Genomic DNA, 20720 nt, shown 5'->3' on the forward strand with positions numbered 1-20720 from the left:
AAATCTCAGCCCTCTTTGTTTGCAAACAAATATTTGTAATTTTTGTAGTCAGGTGGGTGTTGGTCTCTTTTCTCAAGTAACAAGTGATAGGATGAGAGGAAACAGCCTCAAGTTGAGTCAGGGGAGGTTTAGATTGGATATTAGGAAAAATTTCTTCACCAAAAGGGTTTTCAAGCATTGGAACAATCTGCCCAGGTGTACTGGTTTAACCCCAGCTGGCAACTAAGTACCACACAGACACTCGCTTACTCCCCCGGGTGGGAAGGGGGACAGAATCAGAAGGGTAAAAGTGAGAAAACTAGTGGGTTGAAATAAAGACAGTTTAGTAGGGAAAGCAAAAGCCGCACGTGAAAGCAAAGCAAAACAAGGAATTAATTCACTACTTCCCATCGGCAGGCAGGTGTTCAGCCATCTCCAGGAAAGCAGGGCTCCATCACACGTAGTGGTTACTTGGGAAGACAAAATGCCATCACTCCAAACATCCCCCCCCCTTCCTTCTTCTTTCCCCAGCTTTATATACTGAGCATGACACCATATGGTATAGAATAGCCCTTTGGTCAGTTGGGGTCAGCTGTTCCAGCCATGTCCCCTCCCAACTTCTGCACCTGGCAGAGCACGGGAAGCTGAAAAGTCCTTGATTTAGTATAAGCACTACTTAGCAACAACTAAAACATCTCTGTATTATCAACACTGTTTTCAGCACAAATCCAAAACAAAGCCCCATACTAACTACTATGAAGAAAATTAATTCTATCTCAGCCAAGACCAGCACATTCTCCGAAACCAAGACATCAGGGAAGTGGTTGAGTCGCCATCCGGGGAGGTATGTAAAAGAAGTGTAGATGTGGCACTTAGGGATGAGGTTTAGTGGTGGACTTGGCAGTGTTAGGTTTACGGTTGGACTCAATGATCTTAAAGGTCTTTTCCAACCTAAATTATTCTATTCTATGGGAAAGAAGCAAGGAAAACAATAAGGACAAAACATAACAGCAATAATTTTGTAGAAAGACTATGACTAAATTCCTGTCTTTACAGCAATAATTTAAGAACCTTATTTATGTGTCACAATTTCCTTTTTAGGAGCCTATTTTTATACTTTGAAAAAAAAAGTAACCTATTTTCTCTTCCAAAGAAAAGCTACTTTAATAGGAAGCTAAGAATAAATATGTTACAAACATGCATACATGAAAAAACATTATTGCAGAAATCATTGAAAGTACTGATTATTCAAGTTACTACTTGTCCCATTATGTCCTCCATGGCTATAAAAGTCTTTACTTACAGTCGCAAGCCCACGAGTTTCAGAGTTAACAATGAGTTTGGGAGGGAGGGAGAGAGGAAGATTTGGGTATATACAATATGGACAGTCAAACCATAATTCTGCCCTATCATCTATCCCAGAAATGCTATACTGTCATGAATAATACATATCCCATCTGAATCCAGACTAGATGCAGAGTTTTTTGCCTGTCAGGAAAAAAAATGGTACTGAGCCAAACCAGAATCTATGAAAACAGATATTCTTTATCTAGGTGGAAAAATTGTGTGTTTAGCATACTCAAAAGACAGGTTTTACACTTAAAATAAGTAGTTTGTTACTATAATGCAAGTCTAGGAAAGTTACAAAGGAGTTTGAAAACAGTGACTTGTGCCAAATGTGTCTTAGGATAAATGACTATTTTGATAAATTCTTTAAGTGGAGCATTTCAATGTCAGTGTGTTCCCTTTTGAAATGGAATGGAACATTTTGATTGCTCAATTTGAAATTATTTTCTTCCGTGAAATGTAGTTCACATTATACAAAAGATCAAAATTAAACATAATTGATCATCTTTTACTAAATGCATTCTTTTTTATTAGCAATAATATTTTTACGTACATTTGGGAAATTCCAATAAACTTTGGGGTTCTTCATGATTTACAGAGAAAAAAAATTTGAAATCACAGAATGTTATAAAAACAGGAAAGCTGTTTTCTGTTTGTTTCAAATTTATAAAAAATACTGTCATAATAACCCAGATCAATTATTTACAGCTCTTACACTTTCCAGTGTTCAAGGAACACCATTGAGTTTAGTCAATTGTCCAAGCCTTTCATCAGAGAATAAGTAACATCGGTTTCCAAGAGCTACCCAGCAAAATAAAACACTAAAATAAAAACACATCCTCAGGGAGCAAGAGTGCTGGCACAAAATCTATCCTGGGGCAATCAACTGCATAAATGTAGCTAAACATGTGCCATCTGTGGAGGAGTTTGTCCAGCAAAATCAGCAGCATTTCTCTTACAAAACACACAATTGCTTTGGGATGTGGCTCTATGCAGGTAAATTCAGGATATCTGAAGCTGTTGCCAGCCTGTTATCTTGAAATGTCTGAAACTGTGACTGCATTTTGTGTGGCGGGGATTACTGCAGAAGCAGTAACACAGAGAAGCTTCTCGATGCTTATTCCAGTGTCCAAGTGACTTGTTTACTCTTGAACAGATGGTTGTGCAACCACAACGTACATCAGCTGACACCTTTATTACCCTAACAAGTAACAGGAAGAAACACCAACAGGTTTCTATCTTGTTAACACAGTGGGATGTGAAGGCTACAGAGGAACGCCGCTAAGTGCCAAAGGTATCAAACTAGATGGATCCATCAGGAGCACAGCAAAACGATCTGCCTGGTTGTCAGAGCCCTGCTCTTCCTTGCATTCCTACTTGATACACAAGGCCTCTATTTTCTAACAGGTTTACTGATCTGCAGCATTTGTTTGCATGTACATCTCTTACTTGAAAGCAGCCTTGATTTTTAACCTATTGGAGACTTTATTTCTCTAATGTAATATCTGCCTTTAGACTGTTTGAAAAAAATATTTTTGGTAGGCTTTTTTTTTTCCTTTTTCTTCATTTTTTATTGCTTTTCCAGGGTTATATAGTATATATGGCTCAACCATGGGCCACGAAAGTGGTGGGAAACAGTACTCACTGCTTGACTGGAATCTTCTTTGAATTACACCAAAAACAAGGCGGTAAGATTTGCGGCATAGGTATATACTTAGCTCCATCAGGAGCTGCCACTGGCTTGGGGAGTGTCGCCAGCTGGCTAGGGGCAATGGCCTGACAGATCTTGGGGAGGGGGGAACAACAGCCCTTACTGTCACTGGGTGTGGGGGGCACCTGCCACTTCCCCCATGGGGTACCAGCGTGCAGCCAGTTGTGGAGCAGGGGAGAAATACACCCCCAGAGCCATGAGCAGGACCCCAGGCTGAGGGGGCTGTACTGGCCACGGGCACCCCACTCTTCCTGGTGAGCACAATGCCAGAGGGAAGGGCCGGGGTTCTTACTAGAGCCCTTTAGACTCTGCCATTAATGAGGATTTTCTGTATCAATTAGATAATTCCAGCTCTTAGGGTGTTAAAATATTAACTGGACTAACAGTGGATTCATAGCTCCATCTATATGGTGTGTTCCTTGGACCCAGAACAAGATTTGGGGCATCATGGTTCCCTTTTGGGAATGCATTGAATGTTGCACTGCTTAAAACCAACCTACAGCTGGCCCAAAGAAACAAAAATGCTGGAATACCTGTGGTGGGGATGCTTGGTCCTCAGTTTCACCTGTTTTGCTTAACAAAATAACTTCTATTGGTTTGCATTACCTGTTCCTGCAAAGATAGCCCTTGTCGGGCAGCAACAGCTGAAGCACAGCAGCCTCCCAAAACTAATAAAATGTATTTTGGCTTGATACCTGGTCTTGTCCTCTTATATGTACAGAGGTAAAAGGTTTTAGGAGGATAACATGCAAGCAAATTTCTCCAGCTAGCCTCTACAAAAGACGTGACTAAGGCTACATGCATACTGTTTACATCATGCTTACCTTCTGTCCAAAAGCAACCAGCAATCTATGTGACCATTTTAACATTCTGCTTTTCCAGCATCCATGCTTATAGAAATTATGCAACAATGATGTCAATTCTGGCAATGTATATGTCTAAAACTGTCTAAATACCTATTTGTATGATTATTTACTGTAATCGTTTTAAGTCCATTCAAAGGTAATTGAGTCAGATGTATTCCTGTATGCTGTAGTTTTCTGCTCAGCTGAAAACCAGTTACAGCACAGCCTGTGACAGTGTTTGCTTTTTTCTGTCACCTTCTCAGTACCTCAGCTCTGAAGGTACATCACTGAAGACATCTTTTCTCTGACACTTCTGTCAAAAGGCAGTTTTATTACTATTACTCTTTTTTATTGTTATTAAAACAGAAGCAGCAGCAATCAAAATATAAGGAAATCAAATTCGGTCAACTGTGAAAGTAAGATTTTCCTCACAAGCAAAATCTGCCCCAGAGGAATTCCAAACACTGAAACTGTGTTAAAATTACTGTATGCATTGAGGGGGAATACTTAGTGCTTTTAACAATAAAACTGTATTCCAGAAATAGAGATTTATAGGCATGTCCAATTTTATGTGTTATATATCTTCTAAATGAAGAACACCAACATTGTCACCATCAGTGATGTGTCACTGATGCATCAGTGACAATGTGATAGATAAAAAGTTCTCCTAAAGAGGTAAGTATATATCAAATCCATAAAACTTTGACTACTATCAAAAGTACTAACAAAAGTACACAAAAGTGTAACACGCTGTCCTGGTTTCAGCTGGGATAGAGTTAATTTTCTTCCTAGAAACTGGTATAGTGCTGTGTTTTGGATTTAGCATGAGAATAATGTGATAACACACTGATGTTTTAGTAGTTGCTGAGCAGTGCTGAAAAGTCAAGGACGTTTCAGCTTCCCATGCTCTGCCAGTGAGGAGGTGCACAAGAAGGGGAGGGGGCACAGCCAGGACAGCTGACCCAAACTGGCCAAAGGGCTATTCCATACCATATGATGTCATGCTCAGTATATAAACTGGGGGGAGTTGGCTAGGTGGCAGCGATCGCTGCTCAGGGACTGGCTGGGCATTAGTCAGCAGGTGGTGAGCCGTTGTATCACTTGTTTTTTTTTCCCCTGGGTTTTGTTCCTCTTTCTCTCGCTGTTTTCATTATAATTTATTATTATTATTATTATTGTTGTTGTTGTTGTTATTTATTTTATTTCAGTTATTAAACTGTTCTTATCTCAGCCCACGAGTTTTCTTACTTTTGCTCTTCAGATTCTCTCCCCCTTCCCACTGCGGGGGGGTAGGGTGAGCAAGCGGCTGCGTGGTGCTTAGTTGCCGGCTGGGGTTAAACCACGACCCACGCTTCAATGCATGCATCTGCTTAGGCATAATGCTGACATCTCCCTGACCCTAGATGGCACTGTTTGAGTGAAGTCGCCCTGGGAAGCTTCCTGCACACTCAAGATACTCAAAAAGCAAAGCATACTAAAAGAAATTAATAGCAACACTGATTTTTTCTGTCTAATTAATATTACTGAAAAAAATCAGAAACAGTACTGACAGACCTTAGTTCCAATATATTATACCACATCTGCATGACTGCTCCTTCTTAAAAAGTAAAATTTAGGTCTAGATTAAAACTTTCATTCATTTATTTGTTTTTACTGAAACACATCCCACATTTACAAATTGCAACTAGCTATGCTTTTATTTCTGCTAGTGCTAGTATAGTCACACTTCTGGGGCTTGCTGACATCAGTACTTGATTTTCCATAACAGTACACAGGGTCTTTATTTTTGCAGTATTACTTAAATGAGAGAATCTCTTCTACAAGCCCTGTTAGCCCTGCACTGATGTTCTTCTGTATGTGTTTCATTAGGATGTGTTCCTTTCTTTTCATGAAGATATTTTATTGAAAGAAGAATGTCAGTTTCATACAACCATAGAGGATCCACTGAAATACATAAAGTATATTTTTGTAATTATTCCCATTAGAGTAACATACTCAGTGTTATGAAATATGCTACCTTTGCAGAATCCAAGATACTTGCACGTGACTGAAGGATAGGACACAACTTCTATAGGAGACTTGTGTCCTTCTGGAAAGTGAGCTTTAAGGTATCTCAGAGAAGCTTGGAAACTATGTTTAGATGACTGAATCAGGTCCCTAGGTGGTTGGTAAGTGACATTGCTGTCTAGGACTCACTGATCATATTATTTGGACTTCCAGGGCACAGTTCATTTCCTAACACCAGTAAGTCATTAACAGTTTGAACATAATAAAAATATATCCAAGTGTCAAGTAGTATTTAAACCTCCAAAGATCTTCACAATGTTGGAAAATACTGCGTGGGCCTTATGGGAGGTCTAAGCAAGAGAGAAGAGAAGCATAATAAAGACCAGTCTCTTCTTTCTACCAGCTGCCAAATTGACAAATCTCTCTTCTGGAGATAGTGTTAGAAGTCAGATGAAGCATTTGAAGTGGGAGAAAAGTAATACATCATATAAATAAAAATGAAACTCTGAGCATCTGACAAAAAATGTCTGCAATGCAACAATTCCCAGTCACAACTGATTCTGTTAGTGGAGAAGAGGAACATACCTAAAGACTTTCAGCCCTTCAGTTGACCACAGAAAATAAAAATAGCTTCATTCATGATAGAAAAACACTGGCATATGCAATATGAATCTTCTCCCCCAAAAGCATGATTTTTAATGCGAAAGAAAGGCAGAAAGCAGCTGTAGGATTGTTTAGCATTCCAAACTGACTTGCCCACTTCTGAATGTCTGTTCTAAGTGAATATTTAGTAGTGCAGCTGGCATTGTTACTGATTGAAGAACTCCACTTATTGCATTGAGCATCTTACTTTCCTGGAAAAGTATCTCACAGCTTCCTACTCAATTTATCCATCATCCAAGCTCAAATTTCTTGGGGTTTTTCTCTTTTTGCTTTTTTCTTTGGTTTTCCTTCCCTCCCCTGCCCCTCCACCTCCCCTTGCCTTCCCTCTTCTGGTTTTATCTCACTCCTCCTTCCCTTCTCCCTCCCTGACCCTCTCTCCCTTCCCTTTCCTCTCCCTTCCTTTTAATTTTTAACAGGTCTGAATATTTACTTTCCAAATAATAAAACAAAAAATACACAAAACACACTTAAGCAAATTATAACCATTAATGTATAGAAATCTTTCCAATAAGAGGAGAAGCCATGTGCAATGTTTTAGGGACACAGATATAATTATTTGTGTGCAAGCAGAACTTCATTTTTAGAACATAATCTGAAGTAATAGCTACTGCAGAGAAAGACTGCACCAAAACATGCTAAATTTTATGCATTTGAAAATAAGATATTTTGCTTAGCACAGAGCTAATGATGGTGATGGAAGCAGGTAGACAGGTTATATAAGTGTAGAAGAGGCAGCAAAGTCTGGAATTTCAGAAGAATAAATAACTTTTACCAAAAGGTTATTTTTCAAAGGGCATAAGAGAAAAATATTTGTCAAATCTGTGTCAGAATATTTTTGCGTACATACTTAGTTAGTAGTTCATCATACTCTACTTGTTCTGCTGTGTTTACATATTATATTATTATAAATGTCATGTATTAATTCCTTAGTGAAGCAGAGACTCGAATGTAGCAATGACCCCAATAATACACATACATGATACCCTCTAATAAAATAAAAATGTTAAAAATTAAAGTTCTCATGTTGATTCTTTTTTTCTTTTTCTTTCTTTTTTTTTTTTCTCCTTTTTTTATCTTAAACAGAGTATACTTAGTAAGTTATACCCTCACCATCCTTGCTTTATTTTGGAAGTCTGCGTGTCATACTATGCCTTAAGCCATTGTTAATTTAACTTAAGTATAAAAATAACAAAAGTACCAAAATGCATCTTGTTGCTAAGCTCTTATTGTTGCTGAAGATGATTCAGAGGCAACTTTAAGACAAAGTTTTTGTTAAATATTTGGCAACTCAACCAAAGTATATTTCTTTTGCATGATAAAATATTACTTTAGTACAGTGCATTTTACTTCAATATTATTATTTCATACATCATAATAATATATTAAACAGGTGCATATAGAATACATTACAATTTTAATATTGAATGCATCAAAAGCCATTTACAAAAATCTGTTAAGGTATTGTATTTAAATGTTAAATAGGCAAACATTTCTAGTATAAATGCAGGGCAGCAAAAGCATTCTCCTCCCAAGAGAAAATAGCAAAAATACTTTTATGCAGTCACCTACACTTCAAACATGATTGCTAAAAAAGCAGATTCTTCACAGGGGACTTGAGGTATCTCTTGCAGAATTTGCTGTGCCCAGCTTCTGTATTGTATTTTGTTCTGTGTAATAGTACAATAACAGGCACAAGAGGCCTTTGATTTTAGAAGTATTCCTAGGAGCTACCTTTCAAATACTCTTAATGATTATTAAAACCTTCTCAACCTTAATGTAGAAGAGATACATTTATAGATGGTCTACCCATCTTCACAGATAATAGTCTTCTTTTGTAAAGTAGAATCATGGGATGTAAAAAGCAAGATCAATTGCTATTTTGCTATGAATTATTTTAAGCAGGTCCTGCCTTTCCAAACCCTGCTGGCTCTACTTTTCATTTGTACAGGAACAATTTCATTTTAGTGGTAGGGGTTTATTTAGTGCAAATTCAGAATTTGATGGATGGTTAGAATCTACCAATTAATCAGAATGGAAATACAAAAAAATGAAGGTGAGTAACCTTCCTCCATGGATGCCTTTTCTGTTTATTTAGGTTGTTGGTTGCTTAATTTATGTGTGTGTGTGTGTGTCTTTTCTCGGTGCACTTTATGAATAATTTTCATTGGAGAATTAATTTTAGTACCTGTGGGGTGGAAAACAGGACTTCCTTTCTGACAAAAGTGGAATATCAGTTATGACTTCTCTCTAAACTACGCAGCTATGTGCTTCTGAATACAGAATTCTAACCTAAAATCCATTTGTTACGTGAGTAGATCTGTGCTTTAATTGGTATAACAATACCAAATGCTGCACTTTCTCAGAAGCAAAAGATTCCAGTGGCAAAAGTGTATTTTGCTTCAGGGTGAGACTGGAATGCAAAAAATTTGAACTCCTTATTTTCTTGTATTACTGTTTTGTTTTCTTTTGTTTTGTTTTTCATTTTGGCCAGGTTTGTGGGTGTAGTTTCTGTAGTCACATTGAAAAAGCAACAGTTTAATAAAATAAATCATTTTTTTGCGTATATGTAGGAGGAATTTCCATTGCACTTTGGGAAGTTATTTCGTATAATAGTTTGAAACTAGAAAGTAGAACAATAAAATGTAGGAACCAGAGTTTGCTTTTCACTAGCTCATGAACTCAGTAAATCAGAACTCTCCTCCATAATCTCTTTAAAACTATTTTCTTTTACAACTGTCTGCTTCCAGCATACCAGCCTTCATGTCTGAGCCCATGTCTGAGCCCTTTTCAGACTGTACATTGTAGTGTAATTTAAGATAGAATCTTTTAAAATAAATACTTCACTACAATTTTTTGTTTGTTTGGTTGGTTGGTTGGTTTTGTTTTTTAAATGGTAAACTTCTTTGAAATTGCTCAAAGTTGCACTGGCTATCCAACCCATTTCTTAGTAAAATACCCCAGTGCTTGGATGTTTGGCTCATAGAAAAGTAATGAATATAGCTAAGGTAGAAAAATAGTGGGAATACAAAGGGGAATACGAAAGTGTCACATGGTCACAAAGCCTTTTTCTTGCAGATTTAGATGGAAGCTGCATTTCCCTTCTATTCAGTTTCAATAATTAAGTAGTTTAAATATGATCATTAACCTTATTTAAAATTGTTATCTCACATAAAGACATTTAAAGCAGCCTTATGCCATACTACAGATGTTTTGTAGCTCTTCTGTATTTCTTATCTGATGAAGAACATTGCATTACCCTCTAATCTTAAGACTAACTGATATTTTTGAATACTGGCTACATATACATTTTGTCAGTATCTAATAAAGACCCATATATATCCAACTCTTTTGTTAGATTCTAAATTATGGAGGACGATGGCCTCAAAATTTTAAGCTATTTGTCTCCAGATGATGATTCGTCATATACCAACGTAGGTATCTAAGTTAATCAAAACAAATCACTATTTCTCTTTTTTGACTATGGAGTCAGGAATGAGTAGCTCAGACTTAGATTCTACCTTTAAGACATCTCAAATTACATGAGAAGATTCTACCCTAAGGGTGCATCTGTCAGACTCACAGAAGTAGGAATAAACTAGCCTGCACTGAAATTCTGGCTGCTGTAGATAAATTGCTGTAGGTATTTACGATAGCTCAAATAGATCTACTTAAGTGTATAACTAGAGTCGTGTACTACTGAAGTGTAGCAATAAGCAACCTGGTTGCTGTCAGATCCTGTGACTGGGGGTTCCCACACTGGCCAGGACATGCTAAAATTGTGAACCATAGCCCTTTAATATCTGCCAAAATTCACTGTTACACTGTGACTTATTTTTCGAGCCTCATTTCTTTCATAATAGAGGGTTTTTACTTTAGCAAAAATTGCTTGAGCAAATGGCAGTTTTGACACTAATGCATCAGAATATGTTTTTTCTGATGAAATGACAGGTCAAAAATAATTTCTCCTTTGTCACATTAGTACAGTGAAAACTGGAGGAAGCTATAAAACTCAAGAGATTTTATAATTTTAAAAGATGAATGTATATTTTAAAAATGCAATTTTTATTTATCTGGAGAAGAAAAAAGAAGTCACCATTTTCCTCATTTAAAATATTTGTAAAAGTTTCGAAAAGGAAGAAAATAAGAAGTTTGATGAAAAATACAGTCTCTACTAATTGCTGGAAAAAAAATCAGTCTACTAATTGCTGGAAAAATATAGTCTATACTAATTGCTGGAGTATGACAGGATGTTTTTTTAGGTCCAGTTCTGTAACAGGCTATTGTCAGAGACAGTCAACTAAGATAAGTGGACTGTAATTGAGAAAGATAGATAGGCATCTCCAGGAGGCAATCACATCATCCTAAAAATGACCTCTGAATTTGATCAGATGACTCACTCTTAAAGATGCCTCCATGGACCCTAAATGAAGGCATAGATGAATAACTTGGGTTTAGGGCTTTAGGTACCTAACTATAGGACGTTTCAAATCAGGTAAATTAATCACATCCTTAGACTGACATAATATGTGTAGTTTAGACTCTTAAAACATGAAAAATAAGTGTAATCTTAAATCAAAGAGTTAGCTAGTAAATTCCTTTTGTTTATATAATACCTGGAATAGGTTGATTTTTACCTAAGGAATTTTTAACCTACTTACTGTTTACTCAAAATTTAAAGTATGTAATCTAATTCTCCTACTGAGGAAAAAATAAAATAAAATTTGCTTTGGGCAGACAGATTTTTGTAGATTTCAACATACACATATATTCATATGTATATCTTGATTTCCAATGATACTTGGTGCTATAGAGCTCAATAGCCCGTGGAGGAAATAATTGTGTTTGCACAAAAAGAGTCGGGTCTTTAGTTCTGCTCTGGATGCTTTGCACAGACTAGCACTGTAAATACCAGTAGAATAAAAACAGTATATTAAAAACATTATATTAAAAAATATAAATAAAAACTAATAAAACATACAGATGCCATACAGATATCATAATTCTTGTATTTCTCTCCACATACTCTTAAACCTCAGAGAGAGTGAAAAGATATATCAAAGAAACTTTATTTGGAAAATTCGTATTTTTCAGATACCAAAATGACCACTTCGGGTGTATGAGCAGAAGAGCATTAATGAGGTCTTTTCTTAATGTTTTTAAGTTAGATCAGGAATATGCAACCTCCGTGATCCTTGTCAGATACCTAGCTTTGGAAATCATGATAGCTACATATCCTCCATCTTTGTCTCCCAGCCTTTACCTCCCCGTAATTGTGCAATAAATAAATAGAATTAATCAGAAAATTAGGAAAGAAAATTTGTACTGCACTAATATCAGTATGCGGTGTTTCATTCTGTTTATTAAAATAGTGGCAGATTCTTTATAATATTGTTCTGACATTTATGAATCAGTGCTTACCACTAAAACAAGCAAAACAATTAACTAAATATAATGTCTTTGCTTTCAAAGTGTTTGTATGAAAATATTCTCATTGTCCAAATGATAATCACAGTTTTTAACCTCATTGGCATTCACTGTATTCCAGATCAAGGTTATCCATTCCGTTTAAACATTCCTCTAAAAACTTATGTTGTTTCCTTAGCATTTTGTTGACTTGAGTAGTTGTTGCTGGGGCTTTGGGGTTTTTTGTTTGTTTGTTTGTTTTTATTTGCTTCTGTTTTGTTCTTTTTATTTGAATGATTTTCTTTCAGATGTAAAATAACAAAAATACTTCAAGGATAATGTTTTTCAATAATGGATGTAGCTTCATGCTAGAACACTTTACGAAAGCAATTATTGGGACAATTCTGATTCCATTGTATTTTAACAATTTTTTTTTCTAAATTTTTTTTTGTGTTGCTAAGCGTACTAGCCTGAATGTTTCTTTTTGCTTATTTTTCATACTTCTTTTTTTCTTTTAAGAAAATTGGCTTCTTAAAGTTGTTATTAGCCTTTCTATTGTTAAGGTTCAATGCCCAACCTATGGACAAGTTATGTCATTGAAGTAACTAACCGGATAGGAACATATTAGAGAAGGAGGGTTGAGCAGTGTGGAAAGGTAGATAGGAAGTAAGATGAGTTGAAGCCTCACAGCTGTGCTGCTTGGCATTTCAGGTCCTCTCTCAGGTGCAGGATAGAATTGATTTTGGGTCTCTGCATACTTTCTTGTTTGTACTATATTTGAAGAAAGCCTTGCAGGGCTATGAGGAGGAATTCTCACAAAGAAGCAAAATTAATATATAGGGTTTCAGATGAACACACCTCATTTCAGAGGTTGTCTCTTTCCTCCTGAACAATTTTTTCAACAACATTACTGCCCTGATGACCAAACAGCATCTTTTTTTGCTAGTTCCTCCCATAGCATTATGATAGTCACAGCATTTACTTCACCATTCAAGACGCAGCTGCAGAACCAAAAGGAAAAAAACGAAAAAAAACCCAAAACAAACAAACTCTCAAGTGTCAGATCTATCAGAATAGTTAGCTAGGATCACAATTCCTGCAGCTCATCCCATTAGATCTATGCGTATTGCAAGAGTTAAATAACTGTTACTGTGTACCTTCATCTCATTTCTAGCACTGGAGACACTCTCTGACCCTTTTCTTTTGACACTGAAGACATCATCTCTGCTGTAGCTGTAAGGTGCCTCTGTCACTGATCCTCTCAGTGGGTAAGTGGGATTGCAAGCATTCACAGATACAGCCCTGGGATATCCCTTCCACCTTCTTGGGTTCCCATGCATAAGCATGGTTTGTAGTACTCTGACCTCATCCATGCCAATGTGTCCATATTGATATTTGTGCTGAGTGGGAGATGACTATTAGCTGACATATATTAGATGACAACTTGTTAATCAAGAGAGAAATATCTCTTAAGATATGCACACCTTAATATACCGTGCCTCAGTTGATCCACAAGCCCTGTAAATACTTTAGCAGAGTACTTTTAAATGTTTAGTGCAGATGCTGACAGACAAAATTCTAGCTGTGTTTCTTATTAATAAACATCTCAGGGAGTTGTCCTTCGTCCTGGAAAATAAAATCAGAAACTAATGTGTTATCCAATAACTGTCAGCAGTTTATCGTTTTCTACTGCATGTAGATTCATAAGCTAAGAAAGTACCTATTCTGAATTTCTATATGGGAAATCAGGGACTCTATATAAGATTTCTATATTCGGCTTATAACAGAAAGAATCTTTTTGCAACCAAAAGCAACAGAATGTATAAATATTCTAATTAGAGATCTAAGTTTAGGATAGCTATCTTGACAGTACAGATGTGTGACTGAGTCATTTTAAACTCTAAGTGTTCATTGCTGTTAAATCTATACACTCATTCCTAATTTCATAACTAATCAAGTTGACATTTCATGTTAGAGCCTTATGCAGATCTGAAGTCTAGCTGCTGACTCCTTTAAAAGTGTAACAGTTGTTTGTGTGATGAAATATTGTAGTGGGATAAAAGATGTTCATGCTGTATGCCATGTTATCAAAATTGAAATGAATGATCATGTAACAAACACAATAGGAATAGAGTCAAAACGCAGAGCTTTTTTAACATCTGCATACAGTATTAGTTGAAATAATTTTTTTAGGTAAGAAAGTGATTCAGATACAATAAAATTGCACTTTCATTGGCACCACACAGGATTGGTTTCATTCGCACTGAACTAGCATACAATATCATCATGAAACAGAATACTACTTGGTAAAAGAGTTTGATAGGTCTTGGGTGTCAGATACAGTTTTGAACCTTAAAGTTTCTATATAAACTATGCATCCAGGGCATGGTTATTTTTGGTCGTTTATCTTTTAGTCGAAAGAACAGAGGAGATCCTCACCGATACTAGAGTTGTTCCATCTCAAAATTGCAGTACTAGATATTTTTCAAGTGTAAAGTGATTTTGTTAAAAGTTCTATGTCTTGGATATGAGCAGAAGAATCTTACGATGACTGACTTACCTAACAAATCTGATGAGGCTTTTTCTTGATTCTTACATAATATGCAGCACATTGATGCTTTTCATTCTAGATTATATTCTGAAGCAGAACAAAAGGGACCAGTCCCTTAACTTGGCAACAGTTCACTGAGATGATGTCATGTCCCACCAGGGGGGAGGGGAAAGGAGAATCATGACACCAAATATGTCATGTGAAGGGCATGAGTCTGGAGGGTGGCTAAGGAAAAAGAGGTGCCCTTCCTGTTGAGTCACGAGGTTCAGAAAGGACCCCCTTGCTTTCTAAACTCCTTCTCAGAGAGGAGTCTAGGTGTGGCTGGATCCAGTCTTAGTCTCAGACTTGGTCAATGGTTTGTCTAAGGGTTATGAGGACGGTAAGGGCAGCCACATGGCAGAGTCAGCGTTTGCCTGCCAGGTCCCTCTCCAGCCCACTTGGGAGTGACTCAGATTTGCAAATTCCCTCGGACTAAATTAAGGTGAAACAACACCAAATGAAGGGAAGGGAAGGGAAGGGAAGGGAAGGGAAGGGAAGGGAAGGGAAGGGAAGGGAAGGGAAGGGAAGGGAAGGGAAGGGAAGGGAAGGGAAGGGAAGGGAAGGGAAGGGAAGGGAAGGGAAGGGAAGGGAAGGGAAGGGAAGGGAAGGGAAGGGAAGGGAAGGGAAGGGAAGGAGAGAGATCCCCACCCTTGGATCCCACGGTGATGATGACTGACATGGCAATCCTCCAGTGATGGTCACGCACCTGGTTCCTTGGGGGCGTGTCTTTTATACTCTAGTCCCACCTCTGGTTACGCCCCTTGAGGGCTTATATGGTTCTTGTCCTAGAAGATTCTCAATTGTCTGCGCAGGTGCTGGGGGGTGTGAGGGTGGTCGCGAGGGGTCTCTCGGGTGGTCATAAGCCCCTTCCTCAGCTAAACTCTGTGTGACCTCTGGCCACATCTGGCAAGTCGTTCTGTAAGGTACATCAGAACAGGAACTGCGCATCCTCTGACATGCTCTCCACATGCCGTGCGAGCCACCCCTGCCGTCACCATGCAGTTTCTCCATGCAAACTGCACCTCGCCTCACCACAATGTTTGAGACATTAACTCTTTCAGTTTCTCACAGATGACCCTCCACCAAAGCACAGATGCAACATCAAAGTGCTGGTTTCGTTGCTATTGAAGTCCAGCTCCAAATGGATGATTCTGAGCTCAAGGCTAAAAATTGCATGGCCTGTCACAGGAGAATATATCTGTATATAAGGCATAAATAAATCTGGTTATTGTAAAAAAAAATATTTTCTTATTTTAAGAACTGTAAAAACTTTCATGAACATGTTTAAATTTAAATAAATAATATATATACTAATGAATAAAAGATAAAGTATTTTATATTAGGAAATTAACAAACAAAATCCCTTAGAAACCTGTGCTTTGAGTTTTGATGAAGCACAACTTTTTCTTATGTTATAGTGCATTTGGATTATATTATATTGAATTTAGAGAAGATCTTTCTGCTTCTTCTTCATTCACCTATTGTTCAAACCAGGAAGATGATGTAGCTGGTGTTTTTTTTTCAAACATACTGTGGATGCTTCAAACAGAATGTTTCAAATAACCTACCAGGAAATTCCTTGTATTCAACCTGGTATATTTCTAGGTGCCCCAGGTAGAGAATTGTCTTTGGCACTAGATGAAACAGAAGATGGTGACATGGTATAATTTGTCTGAACAGCTGTATGAACAGCCTATAGCAATGTAATACTGTCATGCCAGCTTCATTCAAACCCATGAAGATGCCACCTGCACCTGGTGTCTTCAGTTTAGTCTCATATGAGGCTGCTGCATCTCCCCTTACAAACAGTTGAAGATGAGCATAAAATTTTCTGGTCAATGCTGCCCATGCACTTGAAAACTTACAAAAAGTAACACAAATCTCATTTTTCTATTTATTGGTATGAAAAGGCAGACGGCAAGGTAGCACTGTGCTGACAAACAGCATAATACTGATAAGATGGAGTGAATGACTGATCAAAGACACACAGAATATGTAGCCTTATAGCCCCCTAAACATATATTATTGCCATTGGCCATAACAGGTCACCACCTTTGCACTGACTTTGCAAGGCCTCAGAACTGAGGTTCACCAAGTTTTCTCTGGGCTGTCTTGACCTGTCTGGAGCTTTGTTTTAGCATGTCTAAGTACAACTGCCATTCTTTTAATGACTAGTTCTTTTTTTTTCCTTGTTTTTACACTTTTGCAAATCTTTAAATAGCATTACCATATTTTTTATATTGTTAGTAGCAACAAGTAGTTATGCCGTGTAGAATGGAATATTTATGACTAGTAGAACGATTTAGTGTACAAGGGCATAGTAAGCTAACAGAGGCCTTGCAAGTGGGAAACACAGGATATAGTTGGGGGGATATACAGGATATGCAGGCATGGAATGTTAAGAGGAGCATATAGGCTAGCAAAGGAGTCTCCAGGGTTACGAAGAATTAATCAGTGGTCAGTTAGAGAAATGCAGACTTGAGAGCTGGAGGTAACAAATGGAACAAAAAGCAAGTGTGTTGTGGTTTAACCCCGGTAGGCAGGTAAACAACACACAGCTGCTTGCTCACTCTCCCCCAAGTGAGATGGGGAAGAGAATGGGAAGGGTAAAAGAGAAAACTCGTGGGTTGAGATAAAGACAGTTTAATAGGGAAAGCAAAAGCTACATGTGCAAGCAAAGCAAATAAGGAATTAATTCACTACTTCCCATGAGCATGCAGATGTTTAGCCATTTCCAGGAAAGTAGGGCTTCTTCATGCATAACCATTACTTGGGAACACAAATGCTGTAACTCCAAACAGGCCCTCTTCCTCATTCTTTCCTCCAGCTTTTATTGCTGAGCACAATGTCATATGGTATGGGGTATCCCTTTGGTCATCTGGGGTCAGCTGTCCCAGCTGTGCCCCTTCTTAACGTGCACCCCCAGCCTACTCATAAGATGCACAGCATACATAGCTATAACACAGCACCATACAAGCTACTGTGAAGAAAATTAACTCTATTGCAGCCAAAACCAATACTATTTCCACCCCTTTACTGTATATACAGTAAATTTGGATCTATTGTGGAGTTGCAGATGAGTAAAGAAAAAGTGATGGTGTAAAAGCATGTTAGAAAACATTAAAATATCCCCAATTGAACCCTACAGCAAGGAAGAGGAAACCATCAACATCATATTCCTGTTGGCAAAGAAACACCATTGTTAAAATCACACTTCTTCTGGCTGAGAATTGACAATACTGGCATCGGGGGGTAACTCTTCCCAAAACTGAAGCCCTCAACCTTAGGACTCAGAGGGGCAATGGAAAGGTGAGCATAACAGCAAAGGAAGGGGGATTCACTTGGAAGTGTGTGCAGAGCAGCTCTAATGGTATTATTTCAATTTTCTGCAATACTATTACTTTATTTTCTTTCTCTGTTTTTTTCTTCTGTAATAATTACATCTGGATTAACAATAATTCCTTCATTTGACTGATATGATTTTTATTACTTGTAAATTGTTGACTTGTTTTTTTGTTTATTTTTTGCCCATTTGAAATTTTCAGTGTAGCAAATACACATAGTCTATTACATGGTCTGGGATGGGTTCTACCTACCTGGGTCATCATATCCTGTGTTATAGAGGTAAATTAAGTGAACTGAGATATGTAATCACTGGTCTTATACAAGAAAGCACACATGATACATATGGTACTATATTCTATGGATTCTGCAAATAAAATTTGAAAAAATCCCATTCCACAATATCCCCAACCTATGACAGGAAGCAGTTCTACAAACACAACCTTTCCAAGTGACACATACTAGGTACTGTCAATTTTCAACTATACTTCTCTTACACCTCTTACGCAAAGGACAGTTACTCTTTCCTCCCCACAACCTTCTCTTTTATGCATAACTTGATCCTTAGACTTGTATTGTCCAAAATTGATCACCAAAGTATCAGAATAGTTAAGGAAATCAATTCCTAGAATGGAGTCAGTCATCCTGCAGTATCCATAGCTCTCACCTTTGTCTCATCTTCCCCTCTCACTAATACCATCTAAGAACATTCTCATGCCATCCACTTCCACAAATAGCTGTTGTAGTTTGTGGAATATCCTGACAGAAAATATGCCAGATGGCAATCATAGCAGGTAGTAGGGCTGCCAAACAATGTACAAAAAGAAATAATTTTGTAGTCTTCTTTTCCAGAGGGCTCTATTAAATATGGGAAATAAATAGGAAAAGGATAACATAAAATAGTAATATCATTCTGGATAAGAGTTGACTCCAGGACAAATTCTGAACAGTATATGTGCTAAATTGCACACCTCCACATGTACACACATACACCCACATCCCCATGCACTGACACTTATGAAAGTTACTGAGATGTATTCATATATCATCGAAGATGTACTCTTTTTTTTTTTTTTTTGTATATGCAAATGTGGGTAATATATATAAAGGTACACTTTTATAAATTTTGAATAGTCTTTTAAGTATGTTGTTAACCAGCTGTGATTATTTTTCCTTTCTGAGTCTCTGTCTCAAGGATAAGCTGCCTTTTAGGATGTCACTCTTCTGACTATTTTATTAATGATTTTTCATTTGTATTTTAATGAATTTTCAGAAAGAAGCATACTAATTTAATCTCAGAGGTGGACAGTGGTTACGTTCCTTCTGACTTCTAGAGCATGGTCTCTGAACTTCCTCGACAGGGAGAATCAGTAGTGATTTTGTGAAGCTATATAGTGATGAAAATAGATAAGGCTTCTCTTTAGACCTATTCTTGGTGATGTTGGTGCTAACGCATAAAAGCAACTCCTTTCAAAGCTAACAAATTGCTAGACCAATAGTCATAACTTTTCTGTACCAAAGGTTTTAGATAATTTAGCTATATGATATGATTTTCCTTACCAATATGTACAGTTAACCCTTATGGATAAAAGAAGTTGGAAAATGCAGAGTACAAAACAGATTTGTCATAGTTTGAAGAAGGGAAAGCAATAATCCTATTTAATTTGAAGGACATTGGTCTGGACTGATTCTCTTTAACACTAGCAAAGCACAGGATTATAAGGAAAACATTTGCTGCTTTTATTGCTTCCTATTATTTCAGAAGAAACACACCCACAAAGATGTCCTTGCTTATGGGACTTGACTTGTTCCTTGCTTAGAGCTTATCCTGTCATGCATGGAAAGGTAGCAGGGGTCATGGATAGAGGAAGCCTTGTATTTGCTGGCAGATACATGGCTGTTTAGGCTGACTCCTAAACAGCCTGCACTAAAGTCTTCTATAGATGGTTCCTGCTACAGCAAGTAAGATGAATGAAGTAAAAGAGTTGTGTTGTCCAAAGTAGCAACACATCAAACACATGCTTCTACTGCTGCACACAGTCCTTGAAAATTGCCTAGCAGATGAAAAGATCCTTGAGTAGTCAAGGATCTGCCTGAAACAGGTAGACATACAGAAGAAAAGCAGGCCCTTGGAGACAGGCTGGGAGAGCAGGCAACACACACAGCTCTGACAATCCCATGGTGATTCTGCAACATCTATTTCCATAGGGACAGTCCAAAATTCATGATCTTGTCCTTGTATTAGATGTTTTTGTTTCTAGACTGTTCATAGTCTTTGGCGTTCACCCCTTGAACTACGTACTGTGTGATACTGAAGACTATTACTTTCCTAGGCCACACAGTTTCATTATATTATTGCTTCGGTGTTTCTTTTGTGCCTAGATTTTATTTTATTTTTTTGTATTCTTAAAGTAGTCTTTTCCCAGCTGTCAACATTGTACCTCTCCCTTAACCAGTAACATCACTGAGTTGTTTATACTTCTGAGGCCTCTGTTTTCAACTCGTATCCTGCTGGTTTGAAGGTGTGTGGCCTATTAGGGCCAGTAAGTCCAGAGTGGTGTCGTCAGAGCCTGATATAATGTTAGTCCAGGGCAAATTTACCCTAAATCACTGTGGCCTATGGCTGGCAATGGCAACACATTTTTCACAAGGCCATTGGTTGAAAATCCTCCCTTTGCTAGTCTGGAAATTGGCATTTGCAAGTTATCACTCACAAGTCCATCAAAGATGTTGCATGCCCTCTTATGGCTCAAGGCTCCTAGTCAAGGCTAAACAATGGAAAGATTTTCTTGAACATTTTTCCCTCTTTTATCTGGTCTTTGCCCCATGATAA

The sequence above is a fragment of the Ciconia boyciana genome, chromosome 1, assembly GCF_034638445.1.
Source record: "Ciconia boyciana chromosome 1, ASM3463844v1, whole genome shotgun sequence".
Lineage (NCBI taxonomy): Eukaryota > Metazoa > Chordata > Aves > Ciconiiformes > Ciconiidae > Ciconia > Ciconia boyciana.